The sequence below is a fragment of the Miniopterus schreibersii genome, assembly GCF_964146895.1.
Source record: "Miniopterus schreibersii genome assembly, chromosome: 1".
Lineage (NCBI taxonomy): Eukaryota > Metazoa > Chordata > Mammalia > Chiroptera > Miniopteridae > Miniopterus > Miniopterus schreibersii.
This window is the reverse complement of record NC_138101.1, coordinates 194841270-194865551: the sequence shown is the minus strand read 5'-3', so window position 1 is coordinate 194865551 and position 24282 is coordinate 194841270. Positions and strand designations below refer to the sequence as shown.

General features: G+C 35.7%; 1 protein-coding gene across 2 annotated transcripts in view; it reads right to left on the bottom strand.

Annotated features, from left to right (window-relative positions):
* PPP4R4 (protein phosphatase 4 regulatory subunit 4) overlaps window positions 1-24282 on the bottom strand; it is a 74428-nt gene that overhangs the window by 46452 nt on the left and 3694 nt on the right. The window lies entirely within an intron of this gene.

The window sequence follows — 24282 nt, the reverse complement described above, 5'->3', positions numbered from 1 at the left end:
AAGTACCTAAAATATATGTATAAAAAATGCCAGTAAATGTGGCACTGCTATTCTGATACCAACTTAAATGCTAATTGCTTATGCCATAGTTATTTATCTTAATTTAAATTATTTTCACTTAGCTCTTCAAATGGAATTGTTTGTTATTATACGTATGTTAAGACCTTAATATGGTTTTTAAAAGTTTTTAAAGTATTATATTTACTTGCTTCAGTTTTATAAGTCCTGTTAATTAGAAGCATACTCTGGTTCTAAACAAAGCTGCCCAGCTATGAAGAAAGGCATTTTCCCTGTTGTAGTAAAATAGGCTATGAACTACAGGTCAGCACAAAATTCCACTACTATCACCACTCTCTAAGTGACTACTTTAAAATATAAAATCAAGAAAGAAAGGAACTGAAATAAGGGACACATGCCAAGATGGGGAGAAGATCGAAAAAAGGAAAGTAAAGTTGCATATAAAATTACTACCTGTAGTGGGTTGGATGGTGCCCCTCCCACCTCATAAAACATGTCTATGTCCTAAGCCTAGATTCTGTGATGTTATCTTAATTTGAAAAAGGATCTTGAGAGGAAGAGATCATTCTGGATTATCCAGATAGGCTATAAACTCAATAACAGGTGTCAAAAGAGAGACTCAGGGGAAGACAGACAGTACAGAAGGCAATGTGACCACAGAGCAGAGTTTGGAGTGACGCGGCCACAAGTCAGAGAATGCTGACAACCAGCAGAAGCTGGAAGAGGCAAAGAACAGATTCTCCCCTAGAGCACTGCTGACAACTTGATTTTGACTCAATGATAGTAATTTCAGAATTCTGGCCTCCAGAACAGTGAGAGAAGAAATTTCTTCGTTTTAAGCCATTCAGTTTATGGTAATTTACTATAGCAGCCACAGAATGCAAATGCACTGCTAAAGAACCTAGAGAGAAGAGAAACATCTGAAAAAGTGATGTTTCATATGACAATTTCTGCCCCGGAGTAGAGGTTCAGTAAATGTCTCTTAAAAGAATGAACAAGCCCTGGCTCATGTGGCTCAGTTGGTTGGAGTGCTGTCCTGTACACCAAAAGGTAGTGGGTTTGATTCCTAGTCAGGGCACATGCAAGAGGCAGCCAATCGGTCTCTCTCTCTCTCCCTCTCTCCCTTCCTCTCTAAAAATCAATTACTTTTTTTTTTAAAGGATGAATAAATGGATTACTCACTGGGTAAACTAACATCAGTAATATTTAGCATTGAGCATTTGGTGACCTTTATTCACTAATTTTCCAATTAGGAAACAAATATATGATCTCTAATGCCTCATAAATGTAAAGATAAAACATCACATAAGAGAAGCAGAAAAGAATAAACAGAAAACAGAAAAATAAAATGGCAGACTTAAGCCCCAAAATATCAATCATTACGTTAAATGGAAATGGTCTAAATATATCAATTAAAAGGCAGGAATTGGTGGAGTGGATTTAAAAACATGACTCAACTGATTGCAGCCTATAAGAAATTAATTTCAAATATAACAATATCAGCAGATTGAAAGTAAAGAACAGAAAACAATATATCATAGAATTGTGAATCAAATGAAAGCAGGAGTGACTATATTAGTATCAGATAAAGTAGGCCTCAGAAAAAATAAAATCACTGGATATGGACAGGGGCTTTAGATAATGATAAAAGAGGCAATACACCAGGAAGGTATAACAATCCTAAATGTGTATACACCGAACAGAGTTACAAAAACGTGAAACAAAACACTGACAGAACTCAAAGGAGAAACAGACAAATACACAGGTAGAGATTTGCACACCCCTCCCTCAACAATTGATGGAACAACTAGGCAGAAAATCATTGAGGACATGGAAGAACTCACTACACCATCAACCAAAAAGATCTAATTGACATTTATACAACACTCCATCCAACCAAAGCAGAACACACATTCTTTCACATGCCCAAAGAACCTATATCAAGAAAGACCATATTCTAGGCCATAAAATAATTCTCAATAATTTTTTAAAAATTAAAATCATAGTGTTCTCTGACCACAATGGAATTAAATAAGAAGTCAATAATATAAAATAATATAAAAATCTCCAAATTCTTAGAAACGAAATAACACATTTCTACATAATCCATGGATCAAAGAGGAAATCCCATAAAAATTTTAAAAATACATTGAACTGAATAAAAATGAAAATATAACATATCAAAATCTGTGGGACACAGCTGAAGCAGTGTAGAGGAAGAAATTTATAACACTAAATGCATACAATAGAAAAGAGAAAAAAATCTCAAATAAATAATGTTTACTCCAAGAACTTAGAAGAACAAAATAATCACAATGCAAAGCAGAGAAAGAAATAATAAAGAGCAGAAATTAATGAAATAAAAACAGAAAACAACAGAGAAAATAAGTAAAACAAAGACCTGGTTCTTTTAAAGAATCAATAAAATTCACTAACCTCTAGTAAGACTGACAAAAAATGAGAAAAGATACAAATTACCAATACCAGGATTGAAACAGAGGGTATCACTACAGACCCTTCAGCCATCAAAAGGATAATAAAAGAATAATATAAATAATTCTATACACATAAATCTGACAACTTAGACAAAATGGAACAATTCCTTACAAAACACAAACTGCCACAACTCACTCAGTATGAAATACATCATTTGAACAGACCTACAACTATTGAGGAAATTGAATTCAATTTTAAAACTCCTTAAAAAAATTTTCCAGGTCCAGGTAATTTCACTGGAAATGTATACTGGTATAGCCACTCTAGAAAACAACTTGGCAGTTTCTTAAAGTACTACACATGCAACAACATACAACCAGCAATTGCACCGTTGGGCATTTATCCCAAAGAAATGAAAGCTTATATTCACACAAAAACCAGTGGGTAAATGCTTATAACAGATTTATTTGAACCAAAAAATATAAACAACCTATATATGCTTAAATGGGTGAATAGTTAAACAAACTGTGGTAAATCCATACTATGGAATGCTACTCAGCAATAAAAAAGGAACCAAGTATGGACAGATGCAACAACCTGATGAACGTCTAACAAATTGCACTGAGTGAAAAAAGCCAACCCCAAAAGGTCACATACTGTATGATTCCATTTATACAGGGTGGGTGTACAGTTGTTCATATAGAAAATTATACGATAATTAACAGATAATAATACAAGAATAAACTCTGTGCTTCACATACTCACAACTGTAAACCTACTTTTGCACCATCTTGTATAACATTCTTGAAATGACAAAAGTATACAAATGAAGACGACAGTGGTTTCCAGGGGTTAGAGACGGATGTGGGTGGGGGAGAAGGGAAAAAGATGTGACTATAATAGTGTAAACTGGGTAATGAAAATATTAATTGTCTTGATTATATCAGTGTCAATATCCTGGTTGTAATACTATACTATAGTTTTTCAAAATTTTACTATAGGGGGAAACTGGGGAAAGAGAACATGGGTGTCTGTATCATTTCTTACAACTGTATGTGAATCTATAATTATTTCAAAAGAAAAAGTTTAATTTTTTAAAAATAAATCAATATGACAGACTTTTTAAAAAACACATATGAACATCTCAACAAACAGAAACATGACAAATCCAACATTCATTCATGATTTAAAACCATCAACAAACTAGAAACAAAAGGGAACTTCTTCAACCAGATAAAGGGCATCTATGAAAAACTTAGAGCTAACATCCTACTTAACAGTGAAAGAACAAATACTTCCTCCCTAATCATGAACAAGGCAAGGATGTTCACTGTTATCACTGATATTTAGCATTGTGTTGGAGGTTTGAGCAAGTGCAACAGGTAATAAAAATAAGAGGCTTATGTACTAAAAAGGAAGAAATTAAGCTGTAACGTACAAAACAGCTAGTAGTACTAATAAGTGAGTCTAGCAGTGTGGCAGGGTACAAGATCAAAAAGGATTTGAGAGAAAGTGATATATTAGACAGGTAAAGAAGATCCAATATACCTTTTTTTTTAATCCTCACCCAAGGATATTTTTTTCCATTGCTTTTTCAGAGAAAGTGCGAGAGAGGGGGAGAGAAAGAGAGAGAGAGAGACATCAATGTGAGAAAGACACATCTATTGGTCGCGTCCCAAATGTGCCCTGACCAGGTCCAGGGATCGAACCTGCAAGAGAGGTATGTGCCCTTGGCCAGAACTGAACTGGGACCCCTCAATACTCAGGCCAACGCCCTACCTGCTGAGCCAAACAGGCTAGGGTCAAATATAGTTTTAAGAGAAGTCCCTAAAAAAGAACCTATTTAAGGGAAGCTTTAAAAAAAAAGTTATTAAGAAAACACTTTCTTGAAATAAAAAAAGATTCAAAGGAGCACACCATATACCTGAGAAAATCAATCCAGTATAACTGACACTGAGATATATTACTGGACTTTAAAGAAAAAGAAAAGTCCTTTGGGCATCCAAGCAAAATGAGCAAGTTACTGGTAACAGAAACAAAATGAGAATGTCATTAAACTTTGACAGTAATAAGATATCAGAAAAGCACATAACAATAGATAAATGGCAATGCTTACTGTAAACAGGATTTGAAAGGATAAAAGAAATGAACCTAAATTGTAATCACCATAATCTCTATCAACAAACAAAATCTAGGATGATCCACGATGGCAGCAGAGTAGGTAGAAGTTGCACTTGGTGCCTCCCAGGACAACACTGGAATTAAAACTAAATTATATAACATTCAACCTGAATAATCAACTGCAGGCTAGTTGAACAGAAGTCTTATAACCAAGAACTTAAAGAAGAAGCCACATCAAGACTAATAGCAAGGGCAGAGATGTGAAAAGCTATTCTTTAAAATTGCAGGAGAAATAAAGATCTTCCCAGAGAAGAAAAAGCTAAAGGAGTTCACCACTACCAAACAAGTACTACAAGAAATATTAAAGGGACTTCTTTAAAAAAGAGAGAGAGAGAGAGAGAGAGGAATGTAATTATAAAGAATAATATTGCAATAAATACTTTCCTATCAATAATCACTTTAAATATAAATGGATTATATGCTCCAATAAAAAAACACTGGGTAGCTGAATGGATAAGAAAACAAGACCAATATATATGCTCTCTACAAGAGACCCACCTCAGAACGAAAGACACACACAGACTAAAAGTAAAAAGAGGAAAAAGATATTTCCTGCAAATGAAAAGAAAAAAAAAAAGCTGGGGTATCAATACTTATATCAGACAAAATATACTTTAAAACAAAGGCTATAATAACAGACAAAGAAGGACATTACATAAAGATAAAGGGATCAGTTTCCAAGATGGCAGCAGATTGAGTGAACACTACACTGACACTCTCCCGGGAACAAACTCGAATTACAGTTAAAACATAGAAAAACCACCCTGAATAATCAGCTGCAACTGAAGACTAGTTGGGGAGCACCATCATAACCAAAAGGAAAAGTGGAGACCACATAGAGACTAGTAAAGTACAGAGGCACTAGAGGGTTTGCTCAGTTCCCACAGGCAGCAGCTGAAGGTTTGGAGGGATATTTCAGTTGTTGAGGGTTCCCACTGTGAACTTGGGGTCTAAACCCCAAGCTGGGCTCTCCAGCCCAGAGCACCAGAACTGAGAAAGGTACCCACATATCATCTGGCTGTAAAAAACAGCGGGTTTCTGCCTGCCAGGGAGAGATGGCTAGAAATGCAGGCACCCTTTTAAAGGGACAACGCACAAAGTTTCATGTGCAGCCACTCACCTTGGGCCCCAGCAGAGGTAGAGTGGACTAGAGCAGTGTGAGGAGAATCCAGGGGAGCTGGCTGGGGGAAAAGATCTCAGAGGGGACCCATATGGACCCCAGTGCTGAGTCATTCCCTCATACTGCAGAAGACATCTTTCTCAGGCAGACATTTAGGCTTCTGAGCATATTTTGCCTAGGGGGAAGCAATTGACCCATCCTGCTGGAAAACCTCTGGCCCCACGCCGTGGTTTCTACAGCCTGCTGCACCTTAAGAGAATGATGACAATCAGCCACCCCACCCTGCAGTTTCTACAGCCTGAGGCGCATTAAGAGACTGGGTGCTTTGAGTCTTTGCCTGATTTGCTTCTGGTACCAGGGCTCAGAAAAGCAGACTTTGGTGCACATCTTGGTCCTATCCAAACACACCCAGCCCCAGCAGAGGAAACCAGACGCTGTAGAGTGTGGAAAACCTCAAACAGGGTACTCAAGGACAGTCACAAACAGCATCTGACATTCGCCTGCACCAGAAACCATCCAAAAAACTGGGAGTCCTAGCAGATCCAACCAATACATAAAAACAAATCCAAACAGGCAGATAAAATGGGGAGACAAAAAAACAAGCCCCAAAGGAAAGAACAAAATAATTTTCTAGAAGAAGAGCTAAATGAAATGGAGATAAGCGATCTATCAGATACGGAGTTCAGAATACTGCTCATAAAGATGCTCACCAGCATTGAAAAAAGATATAGAAAGAATGAAGGAAATTAAGAATGACATAATAGAAATAAAAAAACATTGAAAGAAATTAACAGCAGATTAGGGGAAGCTGAGGATCAGATCAGCAAATTAGAAGACAGAGTAGAAAGAATAACTCAATCAGAGAACCAAAAAGAAAAAAACAATTAAAAACAGGAGGATAGTTTAAGGGAGCTGTGGGATAACATGAAACATAACAATATTAGCATCATAGGAGTGCCAGAAGAGGTCGAAAGTAAGCAAGGGTCAGAGAACCTGTTTGAAGAAATAATGGCAGAAAACTTCCCTAACCTGGTCAAGGAAAAAGTCACACAAGTCCAGGAGGCACAGAGAGTCCCAAGCAAGAAGAACCCAAAGAGGCCCACGCCCAGACACATCATAATTAAAAATATTAGCAAACCGAACTCAGCAATACATTAAAACGATCATGCACCATAATCAAGTGGAATTTACGCCTGGGAATATCTTGGGTGTTGTGGACCTACTATTATCTCCTGCTGACTTTGGTCCCAATCAGAATAAATAAACCAAATATGTGTGAATCTATGCCACCAATCACTGAATGGGAGAAACACAAAAACAATCAACATAGGTTTAAGTCAACAGTATAAAATTCACTTTATTGCTATTTGATATGGTACATATAATTTTAAAATAAATGTTTAATCAACATTTTACTTATATATTTTTTTATAAAATAAGCTTCCTAGATTTCAAAACCTACAACTTTCAAGTAAAAGGCACAAGGAACAATCGTCCTGGCTACACCACGAGCTGCTCCTTTTTGCCCCAATTGTGCCATTCTTTGGGACATGTTTCTTTTCTAAGAAACAAGAAGGACACAAGCCCACTCAGCAAACCATTCTTCTAAAATGAAAAATAACTGGGTTAATCATCTAATCTGTGCACTAGTGACTAAAAAGGAAAGAGGAGGGGAAAAAAAGACTAGTTAGATAAGTGAATTTAGGACAGCTATCTTTTAAATTCTAAATTAATGTTACTAATTATTTTATTCCCATTGGGAGATGCACCTATTTTAAAGAGCCATTTATAGTAATATCTTAAACCAATGAAAAACAAGTCAATCCACTCAAGCATATTTTGCGATAATAAAAAATTTCGCAGTCTTCATTGTCATCCCAGCTCCTGCCAGTGTCATGGTAACTTCATCAATCAAGTGAATAACGAATAGCTAGTTTTTGACCCCCTTTAAACCAATAATGTTTTGTCCAAATTTTACATTCTCCCATGCTTAGCACAGTATCTAGCACACTGAAAAGCTTCCATAAATATCTGATTTAAATTGGTCTCCACATAAACAACCATTTTTAAAAGCTGGATCAATCATTACCTGGAAATGCTCCATTTCTAGAATCTCAAACTCTGATCTCACTGGCTGCCTATAAACTCTTAACTTTCTATTTTTTTCCATTGCTAAACCCATTTTTCATTCTTATCACATTTCTAATCCTTCAATTCCTTCTTATTCTCCAGTTTCTAATATTTCTTACTTTCTTACTAGTTTTTACTTTCCTACTTGCCAGCCTGAACCTCCCTATCACTTCAATTACAGTCCCACTAATGACCTTACTCTTTCAATTCTCCTCCTCCTAATAACAATAAAAATAGTATCTAATATACTACATACTAGGCACAATGCTAATAATAATAAGCACCTTATTTGTAGTCATCTTATTTAATTCTCACAATAATTTTATGAGGTAGGTTAAATATTATTATTAGCTCCATTTTATAGATGAGCAATTTAGGGCTTAGAGAGATGCAGGTACTTGCCCAAAGTTACCCAGCCTGTATAATCCAAAACCTATACACAAACCATTATACAACACTGCCTCTCTTTCAACCTGTGCACCCAGCCAATACCAAACCCATCCATCTGTTTTTTCCATCCCACTCCTGATCCTAAGCCATGTATGTAGCACTACTAGAGAAAAACTTATAACTATGCTGCTTAAAGCTATTAAGAACATATCATTTAAAAAAAAAAAAAAAAAGTTGGTTCTAAATGATGCTGGAAGGAAGCAATTTGTGAGAAATCAAGAAAAGGATCATAAGTTCTTGGTACATCATATTGCCTAAAGCACTTTCAGAAACATTATCCTGGGTCTCTAAAAACGAAACTATCTGTGCTATGAAACCCATTTCCTTCCCCACAAAAAAGAATAAGCTGAATGTTAGAACAAATCTAGATACCAACCATATTGTCTTTCTCTATTCTTGTAATTAGCTTCAACCTTCTAAGAGCTCAAAATCTAATGAGAAAAACAGATTCACACACTAATAATCCTGACTACAGAGCAAAAATCCTCTTTTCCTAGCCAGACAACCTTCACACTTTATTTAATCCTAAACCAGTAAGAAAAGCGAGAGGGGGAGGAGTATATGCTATCCAAAAAAAGACAGCACAACATGTCACTATTAGAGAAATTAATCTGAGAATTCTAGCTATGCTACTGTTCGACTATGTGTAGGATCTGAAATGATTTGTATATGCAGAGTCTGAGATCCTAATCCTAGCAACTCTCATTTTAAAATCCAAAATATAACACATAAGTAGCTGACACTGCTTGAATTTAAATGAAGCAGATGCCAACAGGCCTTGCTCTGAGTTTGCAATGAAAACTAAACTTTAAATAGTTGATATTTAATTCTTTACTCAAAGTAAATTATTAAAGGTTATTTTCATGAATAGAACAAAATTAATTAAATGATTAGCTTAGAGAATTAAACTTCCAAGAAAGACAAAACTCTCTTTTAAGACAAAGATGACTCGAGCAGTAACTGTGAGGTTGTTTTACAACAGTGACTGTGAGGTTGCGGCAGTAACTGTGATGCTGTATTAAGACATTTACTGGGAGTTTGCTTTACGGCGATAACTGTGAGGTTCCTTTACGAGAGTACCAATGAGGTTGCTTTATATGGTTAGGGTTAGGTTAAGTTTAGTGTTATAGAGTTAGGGATAGGGTTATAATGTTTTGGTTGGGGTCAGGGTTAGTGTTATGGTTTAGTTTGGAATTATTAGGTGTTAGAGTTAGGAGTATGGTTTAAATTATAGGGTTAGTGTTAGGGATAGGGTGATGTTTAGGGTTAAAGTTATGGTTATAGGGTTAGTGTTTGGGTTGGTAGTTAGGTTTATAGTGTTAGGAATATACAGTTAGGTTTAGGGTTAGTGTTAGGGTTATAAGGTTAGGGTAACTTACTGGTGTGAGGATAGGGTTATGGTTTGTGTTCTAAGTTTTGGGTTTAGGCTTAGAGTTAGGGTGAACATTAATGTTAGGGTTACTGTTAAAAGGTTAGGTTTAAGTTTAGTTTAGGATTAGTGTTATCATACTATGATTAGGGGTAGTTTTAGGGGTGGGGTAGAGCTTGGGTTATATGGTTAGGGTTAGGCTAAAGGTTCATGTTATAGGTTTAGGGCTAGTGTTAGGGTTATGGTTAAGGTTATCGGGATACATTTAGAGTTAATCTTAAGTGTAGAATTAGAGTTAGGGTTTGTACTATATGGTTATAGTAGGTTATAGTTAAGGTTAGGTTTAGGCTTAAAGTTAGGATTAGGGTTTTCCTAAGGGTTATAGTATTAGTTCTAGGTTTAGGGTTAAGGGTAGGGTAATAGAGTTTTTGTTCGAGTTAGTGTTAGGATTAAATTTATTGGGTTAGAGTTAGGGATTGTGTAAGGGTTAGCGTTAGGATTAGAATTTAGAGCAATAGGGTTATGGTTAAGATTAGGGTTAGTGTTAGTGTTTGGATTAGGGTATTGTGTTAGAGTTAGGGATAGTTTTAGGGTTAGGGTTATAGTGTTAGTGTTAGGGTTTTTGGTAGGGTTCTAGGGTTAGGGTTCAGGTTAGTGTTAGGGTTATAGGTTTAGTGTTACAGTTAGCGTTAAGTTTAGGGTTAGGTTTATGGTTAGGGGTAGGGTTGGTGCTGGTGTAGGGGTGCTGCTGGGGTAGGGTTAGGGTTCAGGATGGGGTGGGGTTAAAGTTAGGGTTAGTTTTAAGGTTAGGATTGAGGTAGGGTAGGGTTAGGGGTTAGGGTTAAGTTTAGGGTTAGGTTTATGTTAAGGGTAGGGTTCGGCTTAGGGGTTAGGGTTAGGTTTGGGGTAGGGTTGCGGTTGGGTTAGGGTTGGGGTTGAGTTTGTGGTTTGTGTTGGGGTTTGGTTTGTGGTTAAGATTAGGGTTAGTGTTAAGATTAGGGTTAGGGTAGGGTTCGGATTAGGGGTAGGTGTTAGGGATAGGGTTGGGGTTGAGGCTGGGCTTGGACTTGGGCTTGGGGTGGTGTTGGGGTAAAAAAAAAAAAAAAAGACAAAGATGACTCAAGAATATAAAGCAGAAGATACTGAACACCAATCTATAACGTCAGTAATTTTTCAAATGTGGCATATTTTCATGTTATTACTACAAAATTGAATCCTTAATAATATTAAATCTTCAAAACATCATCTTAAAGGTTTACATAGTTAGAGAACCATTCAGCTCTGCTTGCAGTCACCATGCTTAGAATCACAGAGAAACAAACTCTATTTTTAACAGCATCAAAGAAAGAATAAAAGGAAAGTTAACATTTAAGGGTCTACTATGTGCCAGGCAAGGCACTTTATACACATTTTCACAGTATTCTTGACAACAGATATGCAATATATTTCTATCCTTACTTTACAGTTGAGGAAACTGAGTCCCAGAAAAAAAAAAGTGATTTACCCAAAGTCATCCAACTATTAAAGATGAGAGCCAGGATTCTACCCTATGATTTCTAAGCTCATAACCGAGGGCCACCATACCTGGTAACCTAGGGTCATGGTCCTGTCATAAGAGGTAGCTGAACTGTCGGCCTAAAAATGTCTCTAAGTTGATCAGTTCACAAGAGAAAAATCTGCACAAGAATTACTTAATAATAGTCACGTTACAATAAATTCCTTTACTAACAATTTCCACTACGTATCTTTCACTATCCCAACGCCACGTCAACACAGCTCATTAACCAGAATCGCCAGGTTCACAAAGGGGGTTTCCTGCTGAGCGGCTCTTCAACTTCCCATCAGAACTGAGCTCATTTTCCCCTCCCTCTTTTTACCAACAGAGGTAGAACCAGCCCTCTGACTCTCCAGGTACACATCTTAGAATTACATGACCCTTTCCTTCCTCCCTCACACCCACAGCAGATGGCACGAGTATGCAAGATGAGCATTATCCTTGCTCATTCGGCAGTGGAACGTACTTATTAAGGGACAGACATACCTGTTGCATTTGGAAGTCTTCCCTTATTTTTGTTTGAGGTTTTTCCATATTCTATTTCAATATTAAGATTATATTTGTTGTTACCTTCCATGTTTTTAATTTATTATACTTAGAAGGATAATTATTAACATTTAGTATCCAATTATACATATTAGTACACAAACACAAATACATGTGTGTATATTCAGGTCACAATTTAAAATGTATTCCTTACTGTGAGTCATGGTAAAAAAAAAAAAAAAAATCATTTGAAAATCACTGTTCTACACAGTATTTTGCAAAGAGGAAAAGGAAGTATTACTAAGGTCTACCCTAAATATAGGACCTATAGCAAGAATATTGAAAGGGTTATAAATTATGAGTTCAGGAATAAATATACAAATTTGGAAGATTTCTGGAAACATTGTTACCTCTCCCATTATTTTTTTAAAATCAGCCTTTCTATTTCCCCATTAACAAGTGGCAGCAAACATCCTTTTCAAAATACTTTTTAAAAATATATAACTATAGAACATAGCAGGGGAAAGGGATAGATAAGAAGACTGGGTTTACATAGCAGCTAACCCAGTAAGCGAGGAACCCAGGAGCGAAAGCAGAATAATAACTGACAGTTGTATAAAGCTGAGATAAAATCAGGCCAAATCACTGTAACCTGCAGGAAGAAAGGATGATAAATAGCTATGAAAGGAAGGGGAAGGGACCCAATTACTTAACCTGTAGAAGACAGGTGGACTGAGGTGTTCAGTAATTCAGGTATTTATTGAGGACCTGCTGATGATCAGGCACTGGTTTTGGATTCTCCAATACAATCCAATAATGTCTTATGCCTAGCCATAGAATTTGTCAGACAAGTTACATATTGGGCACTGAACTAAGGCCTGAGCAGGGATATGGTGGTACACACAGACATGACCCTATCCTATTAGAGCTTTACAGCCAGAGAAGACATGTATTAAACAACAAAAATCAAATCAAATAGAGCCCTGGCCAGATAGCTCAGTTGGTTAGTGTCTTCCCGCTATGCCAAGGTCGTGGGTTTGATCCCCAGTCAGGGCACATACAAGAAACAACCAATGATGCATAAGTAAGCAGAGCAACAAATCAATGTTTCTCTCTCTCTGCCTTCCTCACACTCTAAAATCACTAATTTTTAAAAAGTAACCAAATCATCCTAAGTGTGCAAAGACCTATAAAGGAGCAGTACATAGCACTATCAAGAACATCACCTACTTTGGAGATCAAGGGAGGGCTTCTTTGAAGAGCTGAGATCTAAAAAATGAGTCGGACCAGTGAAAACAAAGTGCAGAAGGAACAGTGTGTTCAAAAGTCCCACATTAGATGGGATTTATTCAGTCATGTCACAAAGATTCACTGAACTCTCATGCATTGTCAGTCACTGAGCTCTAGAAGTAGAAAGAAAACAATAAAAACAAAGAACTCAGTTTCTGTGTATCTGAATTAGAATAGAAAGGAGGAAACTGCTTCTTGCAGAAGTAAAATCAATAGGACTTGATACAGAACTAATTTTTGAAAGGAGAAAGAATAGTACAAAATTGTTCCCAGATTTCCCTGCAGTGATTTAGGATAATCGGGCCCAGCCAGAGGGGCCAGTAGGTTGAGCACATCCTGCACTCCGAAGGGCTGCTGGTTCAGGTCCCGGTCAGGGCACGTGCCAGGTTGTGGGTTTCATCCCCGTTTGGGGCACATACAGAAGGCAACCGGCTGATGTTTCTCTCTCACACTGACCTTTTTCTTTCTCTCTCTCCCTTCCTCTGTCTAAGCATGTCCTCTGGTGAGGATTTTAAAATAAATTGAATTAAATTAAAGGATAATCAGGCTTCAGTAACAAGTGGAGACACATTTAGATTTAAAATGATGAATTTAGTTACAGGCACACTGAGTTTGAAAAGCCAGGGAGCCATGCTGGTAAAGACATCATGGTGACACGACCCAGCAGGCAGTCCTGGTCCAGAGTTGGGGAGAAAAGCCCAAGCTATAGCCACAGACTTGGAAATTATCTCATGGAGACAACAACTGAAATCTAGGAGTGGAAAATCTGATTCAGAAAGAGAGTCCCTAGCAATATACTGTGGGTCCTCACTGTTCATTTGACTGATGTTATTACTGAGTCACTGAATCAGAAGAAATGTAATACAAACAAATCAATTATAAAATTTAAATGTTCATCAGTCAACCAAAAATCAATCTTGTAAAAGCTGTATGAAATAATAATCCCTTTTCTCTAATGCAAAAGATAGGATATGTTGGATTACTAGAGTTAAAGAGGGCCTTAGAAATATAATTCACGTCCTCACATCGTGACAATGAAGAAACCAACATCTACAGAGATTATGGAAGTTGCTCAAGGTCAACCAACTAGTTATTGTGAGAGTCATAACACTATCTTCACAAAGCAAAATTCTAATTTAAAAAACAAAACAAAACAAGAAAAACAAAAACCTATTGATCTTATAAAATATCTCCTGGGTTCCCAAATAACAATTAATTCAAATTAAGTTCAAACATATATTTGCTTCTTTAAAAGAAAGAAAGAAAGTCAAATTTCTCCATGATGTCCCCTATAATACAAGAACTATTTTAGACAACTATATCATTCCTTTGGCAATATAGAAATTACCAGTCCTTTAGTGGTCTTGAAAAAAAAACCTGTCTGAGGAAACATAATTATACCATATGTAATTCAATGAGTAAATATTAGTCCATAATAAATAACTCATATGAATAAATAATGATATATATATCTTACCTAAATTTTATACCTATATTTTAACATAGGAGAGGTTCACGTGCTATTTATTTATGTGAGAATCATGAAGAAACTAAGTGGTACAATAGACTTTTTAAATCACAATATGTAAGATTTTTAGTTCTAAAATAATTATTTGATGAAATAACAAGGTACTCTATTCTTATTTATACACTATTTACCTGCACAAAACAAAAGGACACGTTTAACATGCAAACTATTGAACACTAATATTTTTTAGAAAATACTAGTCAAAAGAACACTAGTATACCCAGAGTTTTAGGGATTTTTTTACCTAAAAATAAGTCAATCTTTTTTGAAGGACATCAAGAAATGAATGCACTAACCACCTGAGGCAAGTCAATAGCTGCGGTGAGCACTGAGTTAAATTTACAGAGTGACAGTGTAAGAAAGAATTGTAACAGCATGACTAGTACATCTCCCTCACTTTACTGACAATACAGAGAAGCTGAATAATGTTACCAAGGTCACACAGATTTTAGTGGCTGTGCTCCATGTTTCTTAGCAACATTTTTTTTAAAAAAACATGTTATATATCTCACTACCTAATAAAAAGAAATATGAAATTAGTCTACAGGCTGATTATAATATATACTCCTTAATAATAAAGTGACTAGAGCTAAAATGTAAGAAGTATTTTCCTGAAGAAAAAAAAAGGAGGTCATATCTATCTGCCCACTAGTGTACCAAAAGAAATGAGTGTTTCACAAAGTAAAAACAATGGAATTTTGACCCTCCAGCAGGTTTCTGCTAATCAAGGATTTGAAAACCATCTTGACTAAACAAATGTGTTTTTTTAATGTTTATATCAGAAAACTACTGAAATCCTGTGAATGATTTTCTTTTGTAAAAGAAAGATTTAGGTTGTTTAAATATTAGAGACAGGAGGAACAGGAAAAATTGAGGATACTCCCAGGTTTTTAAGCTGTGACATTAAGTAGATGGCGGTGCCATATATCAGAGATAAGTAAGCAACCGACATTTGAGTAAAGATCTGAAAGAAATGATAGAGCTAGCAATGTAAGTATCTGAGGAAACACTAAAAGCAGAAGGGACAGTAAGTCTAAGAGCCCTGAGGTAGATGTGTACTTGGTATGTTTAATGAACAGCAAGGATAACTGGGGTATACCCCAAGGGAAGACAGACAGAGGAAATGAAATCAGACCTGCAATAAGGAAGAAGGAGGAAGTCACAGAAATCAGGCAAAGCACATTCTCAAACCATAATGGAGCTAGAGATCAGTAACAGCAAAATCTGAAGAAGTCCCAAATATTTGAAAATTAAACAGCACACTTCTAAATGACTTATAAGTCAAGGAAGTCTCTAGATATTTTTAAATTTTTTTATTTAAATGATAATGAAGGTATAACATATCAAAATTTGTATGATGCAGCTAACACAGTGCATAGAAGGAAATCTACAGCATTCAAATGCGTATGTTAGAACAGAAAAAAGCACTAAAATCACTAACTTAAGCTTCCACCTTAAGAAACTAGAGAAAGAAGAGAAAATTAAATGCAAAGCAAGCAGAAGGAAATAATACATGTTACAACAAAAATCAATGAAATTGAAAACAAAAACATTAGAGAAAAATAATGAAACCAAAAGCTGGTTCTCTGAATAGATCAGTAAAATTGATAAATCTCTATCCATGTTAAACAAGAAAAAAATCGAGAAGACACATATTACCAATATCAGAAATTAAAGAAGGGACATCACTATTGATCCCACAAACATTAAAAGGGAATACTAGCATAGCACAGTTAAATGCCCATAAATTTAATAACTCAGATGAAATAAAGTCAAATATAGGCATACTATGATATATTGCAGGTTCAGTTCCTGACCACGCAATAAAGCAAGTCATAATATCTTTGCTGGTGGAGAGTCTTGCCTTCAATATGTAAAAAACATAACATCTGTGAAGAGCAATAAAACAAGGTATGCCTGGACTTGAAAGAAAAAAACTACCAAAACTCACTCAAAAAGAAATTCATGGCAGGAATAGCCCTACATTTATTAACTAAATTGAATTTTAGTTAAAAACCTTTCAAAAAATAATTTCAGTCCCAGATGGTTTAATGGGTGAATTCTACCTCACATTTAAAAAAGAATACCAATTCTACACAAGCTCTTCCAGAAAATAGGAAGCCACATCCCAAGTCATTTCATGAGCATTCCCCTGAAACCAAAACTGTTACTTTGTATTACAAGAAAACAAAACTTCAGACCAATATCTCTCATCAAAATAGATGCAAAAATCCTTAAAAATATAGCAGCGAATAGAGTCCAGAAACATATAAAAAGACTCACTTGGTCAAATGACCAAGTGGATTTCATCTCAAGAATGCAAGACTGGTTCATTTGAAAACTGATCAGTATAATTCAGCATATTAAAAAAATAAAATGAGAAAAGACATATATCATTAATAAATTCAGAAAAAAACATCTGACAAGATTCAATACCCACCCTGGCTGGGTTGCTCAGTTGGTTGGAGCATCTTTCCGTACACCAAATGTTGTGGGTTCGATCCCCAGCCAGGGTACAAACCGAAGTTGCAGGTTCCATCCCCAGTAGGGGAGCCTACAGGAGGCAACCAATCAATGTTTCTCTCTCACATTGATGTTTCTCTTTCTCTCTCTTCCTTCCTGTCTAAAAAAAAAAAAAAAATCAATAAAAACATATCCTTAGGTGAGGATTTTAAAAAAGCACTTAATACCCATTCATGATAAAAACAAAAACAAACTGTCAGCAATTTAATAATAGAGGAAACTTCCTTAATGTTATCTATAAAATAGCTACAGTCAACATCATACTTAATGGTGAGAAACTGAATGCTTTGTCTTTCCCCTAAGACCAGGACCAAGGCTGGGAGGTCCTCTCTCACCACTCCTACAGTGGAGGAACCTGGCAGATACTACTCTAACCCAGTGATCAAGATTAATATCACTAGTGATAAGTCATGTTGACAGTGTATACCCCCTGAAATGATGAGATGAGAAAGGCACTTCACCATTTCTCCCAAGAGCCCATAACCAAATCTAATAAGGAGAAAAACATGAGACAAACACAAGTTGAGGGACAGTCTACAAAATACCTGACCAGTATTCTTCAAAACTATCAAAATCATGAAAAGCAAGGAAAAACTAACAAAGTGCCACAGCCACGAAGTAACTAAGGAGCAATGCCAACTAAATCCAGTGTGGTATTCTGGATTAGATACTGAAACAGAAAAAAGGACACTAGTGAAAATAATTGTCTGTAGTTTAGTTAATATTAATCTCTCAAGTTTTGACAAAGGTGCCACGGATATGTAAGAATTTAGCTTTAAAGCAAACTGGTGAAAGGTATACAGGAACTCTCTGTAGTAACTTTGCAAAGTTTCTGGAAATGTAAAATACCTACAAAATAAAAATTATTTTTCTAAAAAAGTAAATTGGCATAAAAAGATATACTGTGTAAACATTAACCAAAAGAAAGCTGGAGTAAGTATATTAATATCAGATAAAGTAGACTTCAAGACAAAGGCTATTTCTAGGGATAAAGACAAACATTACATAATTATAAAAGAATTAATTCACCAAGAAAACATAATAATCCACTAAAATGGCTTAAATTCTATACATACCTAACTGCAGATATCAAAATACATGAACTATTATTAGTAAAAATTATAGATTTGAAAGAAGGAATAGACAAATCTGCAGTTATAATTTAGAGACTGCAATACTCCACTCTTAACAGTCAACAGAACAAGTAGACAGAAAATATCCTTAGAGATACAGAAAATCTGAAAATACCATCAACCAACTTGACCTATTTGACACTTTATAACATTATACCCAACAATAGCAGAATACATATTCTTTTCCAGTGTACATGGAATATTCAACAGATCAACATGTTCTGGCCAAAAAACAAGCTCAGCAAATTTAAAAGAACTGAAGTCAAGCAAAGTATGTTCTATGACCATTATATAATTAAACTAAAAACCAATAACAGAAAGATATCTAAAAATCCACCAAATAATTAGAAAATTATATGAGGTACACATTCTGCCTAAGTTATTCAAACCAAATCTACAATGTACAGAACTCTTTAAAGAAAACATTGTTCAGCCCAACTGGCGTGGCTCAGTGGTTAAGCACTGACCCATGAACCAGGAGGTCACTGGTTCAATTCTCCATCTGGGCACATGCCCAGATTGCAGGCTCAATCCCCAGTAGGTGGTGTGCAAGAGGCAGCTGATTGATGCTTTCCTCATCAGTGTTTCCATCTCTCTATCCCTCGCCCTTCCTCTCTCTCTAAAATCAATAAAAATGTGTTTTTTTTTAAAAAAAGAAAATATTGTTCAACTCTGATATACTTTAATTTAGCAAAATGAATAGTATTTTTGGTTTGATTATATTATTGCATCCAATCCTTAATGAAACATAGGTACTTTCTAAATTATTAATATCTATCTTACATATGACCCTTTTTTAAAGATCTGAAACTCTTTACTATCCAAGGAGCTTCTGTCCTTCAGGAATGTCCATTAGCACCTCTTAATGGATGAAATAAGAAACTGGAGTTCACAGCTTTTGTTTTCTTTCTCAGAACTGAGGATAGCCTGCTGACACAACATGGAAACTTAATTTCTATTGGGCCTAACCCATTATATCATATGGAGGAAAGAGAAGGAAACAGTGCCTGAAAAACTTAAATGACTTGAATGTGATCACAGAGACAGATGCCAGATCCCCTGGTTTTTAGCAAACTGGCCCTTTTTATTGAACAATATAGCCATATTTGGGGAGGGGGGATAAATCTCAACTCTTCCCTTACAACATACACATAACTGGAAATGAATCAGAGACCTAAAATTAAGAGCTAAACCTTAAAACTTCTGAAAGAAAACAGACAAAATATTTTAATGAGCTAGGATTTGGAAAAAATTTCTTAAATATAACACAAAAAGTACTAACTATAAAGAAAAAAAGCAATAAATTAGACCTCATCAAAATTTGACCACAGCAAAGAAAAAAAAACACAAAAACCTTTGCTCTTTAAAATACACTCTTATAAAAATTAAAAGGCAAGCCACAGACTGGAAGAAAATATTTGCAAAGCAAATATCCAACAAATAGGCAAAATACTTCACCAAGCTATATGGCTGGCTCAAAAATGAATGTAAACATCCCTAAGTCATCTGGAAAATTCAATTATAAAATAATGAAATACCAGTACACTAGACCACTAGAAATACCACTAGAATGGCTCAAGCAAAGAGACTGATCATACCAAGCATCAGCGAGTACAGGGAACAACTTCATCTCTCATACACTGCTGGTGAAAATGTAAAATCGCACCATCACTTTGGAAACAGTTTAGCAGTTCTTTAAAAATGTAAACATACACCTACAAATGACCCAGCCATTCCAGCCTAGCTGTTTACCAGAGGGATGGAAAGCACATGTCCACACAATGGTTTGTACATGAATGTTTATAGCCATTTAGTCTGCAATAGCCAAAAACTGGAAATTATCCAAATGTCTATCAACTGATGAATGGATATGCAAAATGTATTATATCCTTAAAATGGAATAATTATCAATAACAAAAAGGAATAAACTATTGATACATGCAACTTCATGAATAAACTTCAAAATAATTATGTTGAGTAATTAAGCCAGGCAAAATGGTAGCTACTATATGATTCATTTCTATAGCATTCTAGAAATTGCAAACTAATCTATTGTGACAGCACATCAATGGTTACCTGAAGTGAGGTAAGGGATCGGAGAAAGGGGAGAGAATATTACAAAGGGACACAAAGTTACTTTTGGAGGTGATGTATATGGTCATTATCTTAATTGTTACGATGGCTTTATGGGTATAAATATACGTCAAAATTCATGAAGCTGTACAGTTTAAATATGTACAGTTTATTGGGTGTCAATTATATCTAAATAAAGCTGTAAAAAAGAATAAATATATATGTATATATACATACACACACACACTCACCATATGATCTATCATTCTAAGGCATTTATCCAAGAGATATAAAAACATATGTCTGCATTCTAGAACATGAAAAACCAATCCATAATGACAAAAAGCAGATCATTGGTTGCCTTGGATCACAGTGGAGGATTAACTGCAGTGGGGCACCATCTGGAGAGAAAATTTTATAACACATGAAGTTTCTGAATGGAAATTTTCCTACACATCCAAAGTAAACTGTGTTCTGAACTGCAAGTAGATGATTTAGAAGGCCAGTAACTATTATCCCTTACTGAACGCAACTCTGCACCAAGCACTGTGCCCTCTATGTACATTTCCTCGAATCTTCCTAACATCCTATAATGTGCCTACTATTATTCCCAGTTTAGATTAGGAGGCTTGAACTCAGAAAAGAAAAGAAACTTATCCAAGGTATCTTGGTAAGTAAATGAGCCAGCCTCAGCCCCCAAGAATCAATCTGTATGGGTCTTAATATAAAGTATTTCTGACACAGCACACTGCCTTCTTCTCAATGCCCAACACACTTGTTAATTGGGGATGACTTCTCTTCTATTGAAAATTAAGAAAAATGCATTTGCATCCTTAAACAAGTACTTCCTTGAACACAAGTATCTGCTAGTACAATCCCATTCATTTGCCCAAGAGATGCCTAATAAATAGTAAGTACTCAATAAATTGATAAGATTTGTCCTAAGTAACTATTAGTTGAGTTACACATATTTCCCATTATTAACATCTCTCATTTGGATGGAAAAGTACACTATATGTCACATCCATGCATGAGGATGTAACAGATTTTGCCATTATTTCTGACATGATTATCACATACCAAAGGATAAAGCCAAAAGTGGTGACTGTGAAAAAGTAAATCTGAACGCTTTCTTCATGGTTGAAGAAACCCACATATTCAGTGGTTGAATACTCCTCATGGGACCCTAATTCTAAGAAAGTTACAATTTTTACCACTCAATAGGGTCAGCACCTTAACTTTTATTTCCAGATTTGGCTGCAGAACTCTCACCCTGTGATATCACTAGGGGGCGCACTTACTCCTTTAAAAATATGGGAAGAGAAAGAAAAAAGGAAAAAGTTCTAAAGATGCACTTTTATCCTGACGGTGCCTGGAAGGAAAAGTGCAAAATGTTTTAAAATTCACAGTGCAAAGAGAAATATAGTTTAAAAGTGACAAGTGACTGCAAAAGTAAGCAACATAAATGTTAGGTTTGGTACATTAACCAATCAACACATTTAATGCATAACGTAAATAGCAAATAGTGCTTAAGGTCATTTGGTAAAACAAATACAAATCTGTAATACAAGCTGACCATAATTATAACTCAGTTTAAAATGCTTACTTATAATTTGAGAAATTCTAGTTTCTGATAAATACTACTAGCAAAGAAAGTTAATAGATATTTATCACAAACTTCAGCTAATATGCCTCACTTGCCTGTTACCCTATTAAATTATTGGAATTAATATGGTCATCCTCTCTTAAAGTTTGAAATCTACCTTGAACACCTAAGCAGCAAGGAAGTAGGGAAAAGAGAAAGGTGGCAGAGGGGATTAACATTAATTAGGTACCTATTCTGTGGCAGGGGCTCCACACATAATGCAACAACCTGGGCGAACAGAAATTATTATTTCCATTTACAGATGAGAAAACAAGGGCTTAACAACCGTAAGTAACTTGCCCATAGTCACACAGATAATAAATGATAGAACAGGATATAACTTAAATCTGTCTGATTCTATTGCATATACCAAAAAATCAGAAATTGCTTAACCCATCTGGCATTCTGGTCATTTTCAAATAAACAAATACACTCTATTCTACTAAGAGGTATTTATTTACATCACAGCAAAGTACAAGAAAGAATCAAAATAGCAACAACATAAAATACAGCTTGTCCTCCAAGAACTTGCAATCTGTTAAGGAAAATGTACGTACGCACACACACACACACACACACACACACACGTGTTATGGAATACAAAGTATAATTAATTAATTGAGGGATACAACCACTAAATGATATGGGAGCTCAGAGAAGCCTGGGACCCATGGGGTTTCAGCAGTCAGGAAAGGCCTGATGAAAGATGCAAGATTACAGCTGGATCCTAGGGATCGAAAATGTTGGCTAAGTAGGATAAATGGATATCCCAGGATGGGTAAGAGCAGAGGTAAGGATAAACACAGTATATCTAAGTAACAGTGAAGAGGCCAGCATGACTGTTTCAAAAATGAAGGGCTGAGAGGAAACAACCCAAGTGTACACCAGCTGATGAACAAAACGAATGAACAGAATGCGGTAAGCCACACAACAGAACGCTATTCAGTAGAACAGAATAAAGTACTGACTGATACATGCTACAGCATGGATGAAACTTGAAGACATGCTAAGTGAAAGAAGGCAGTCACAAAAAGCTGTATGCTGTATCATTTAATTTACATGAAAGGTTCAGAATTGGCAAATCCATGGAAACAGAAAATAGACTAGTGGTTCCCAAAGGCTGGGAAGGTTGGGACAAAGTGCAGAAGAGCTGCTAATAGGTACAGAGCTGCTCACTGGGGTGATGAAAATGTTCTAAACTTGATTGTGGTGATAGTTAACTATTCTGAATACACTAAAACCACTGACCACTACACTTTAGGGTGAACTATATTGTATATGAACTGCATCTCAATCAAGCCGTTAAAATAAAGCGAGGGCCTAATGGGACACCACATTACACAGCTAAGATGGAGTCACTTATGACAAGTTTAGGAGTCTGGAATTTATCTGGTATGCAACTAGAGGTATGAGTGAAGATTTACCTAATGAAAAAGCACAGCATACATACTTAAGGATCCTTCTCTAACAAAATAATTCACGTTTTAAGTACTTTCCTAAAATATATGCCAAAATCACAAAGACAGAGAACAGGAAAAAGATGTTGGGGTATGATTTTGACTAATCCACAAGCTGTGACTATTAGGAAAGTTGTTTTGCTTCAGTGCTAAATGCTACAGATGGGTATATTAGCATCATATTTATGCAAAATCATAAATTCATCTGTGTCAAATCTTTAAATACCAGAATATCCTAAACTTAATTGTGAAAACAGCATTAACAATTGATCTGTCACACTTTAGGTTAAGATAATAAACAGTGTAATTTGTTATTTATTGGATGATAGTGCTCTGCATATAATACTTTTTTAAATATTAGATTCTATTTAAATGCTATCAGAATCTCCACTAATGTAAAGAATTTCCTACACATCTGAATCTGAATTCTAATTTAACATAATACTCCAAAATAGTTTTAATATACAAAGTAAGGGAGCTAAAAAACAAATCTGACATTCAAAAGCAGAGAGTAAAAAAGAAAATCTGGAAATTAAAGACCCAATACAAAGGAAAATGTAAAGCACTCAAAAATAAACCTGAAAATCAGAGAGAGAAAAAAAACACAGAACTCAATATTAGGTTCTACAGCATTGAGGAGTACAAATTTTAAAAAAGGGAATAAATTACATTTAAAATAGAAGGTTCAGTACATGAGAGCAGATGAGGCTTTAACAGAGGCAAAGTTTGGAACAGTTCTACAAACACTCCCACACCCTCCCCGGAATCCCAGGGAAGAAAGAACCTTTCAGACAGTCTTGGCTTAAAGGTGAAATCCCACTTTCCCCCAGGAGGTGGTGAGATGTTAGGAAAACAATAGAAGAACTCAGCTGGATACCCAGACACAAC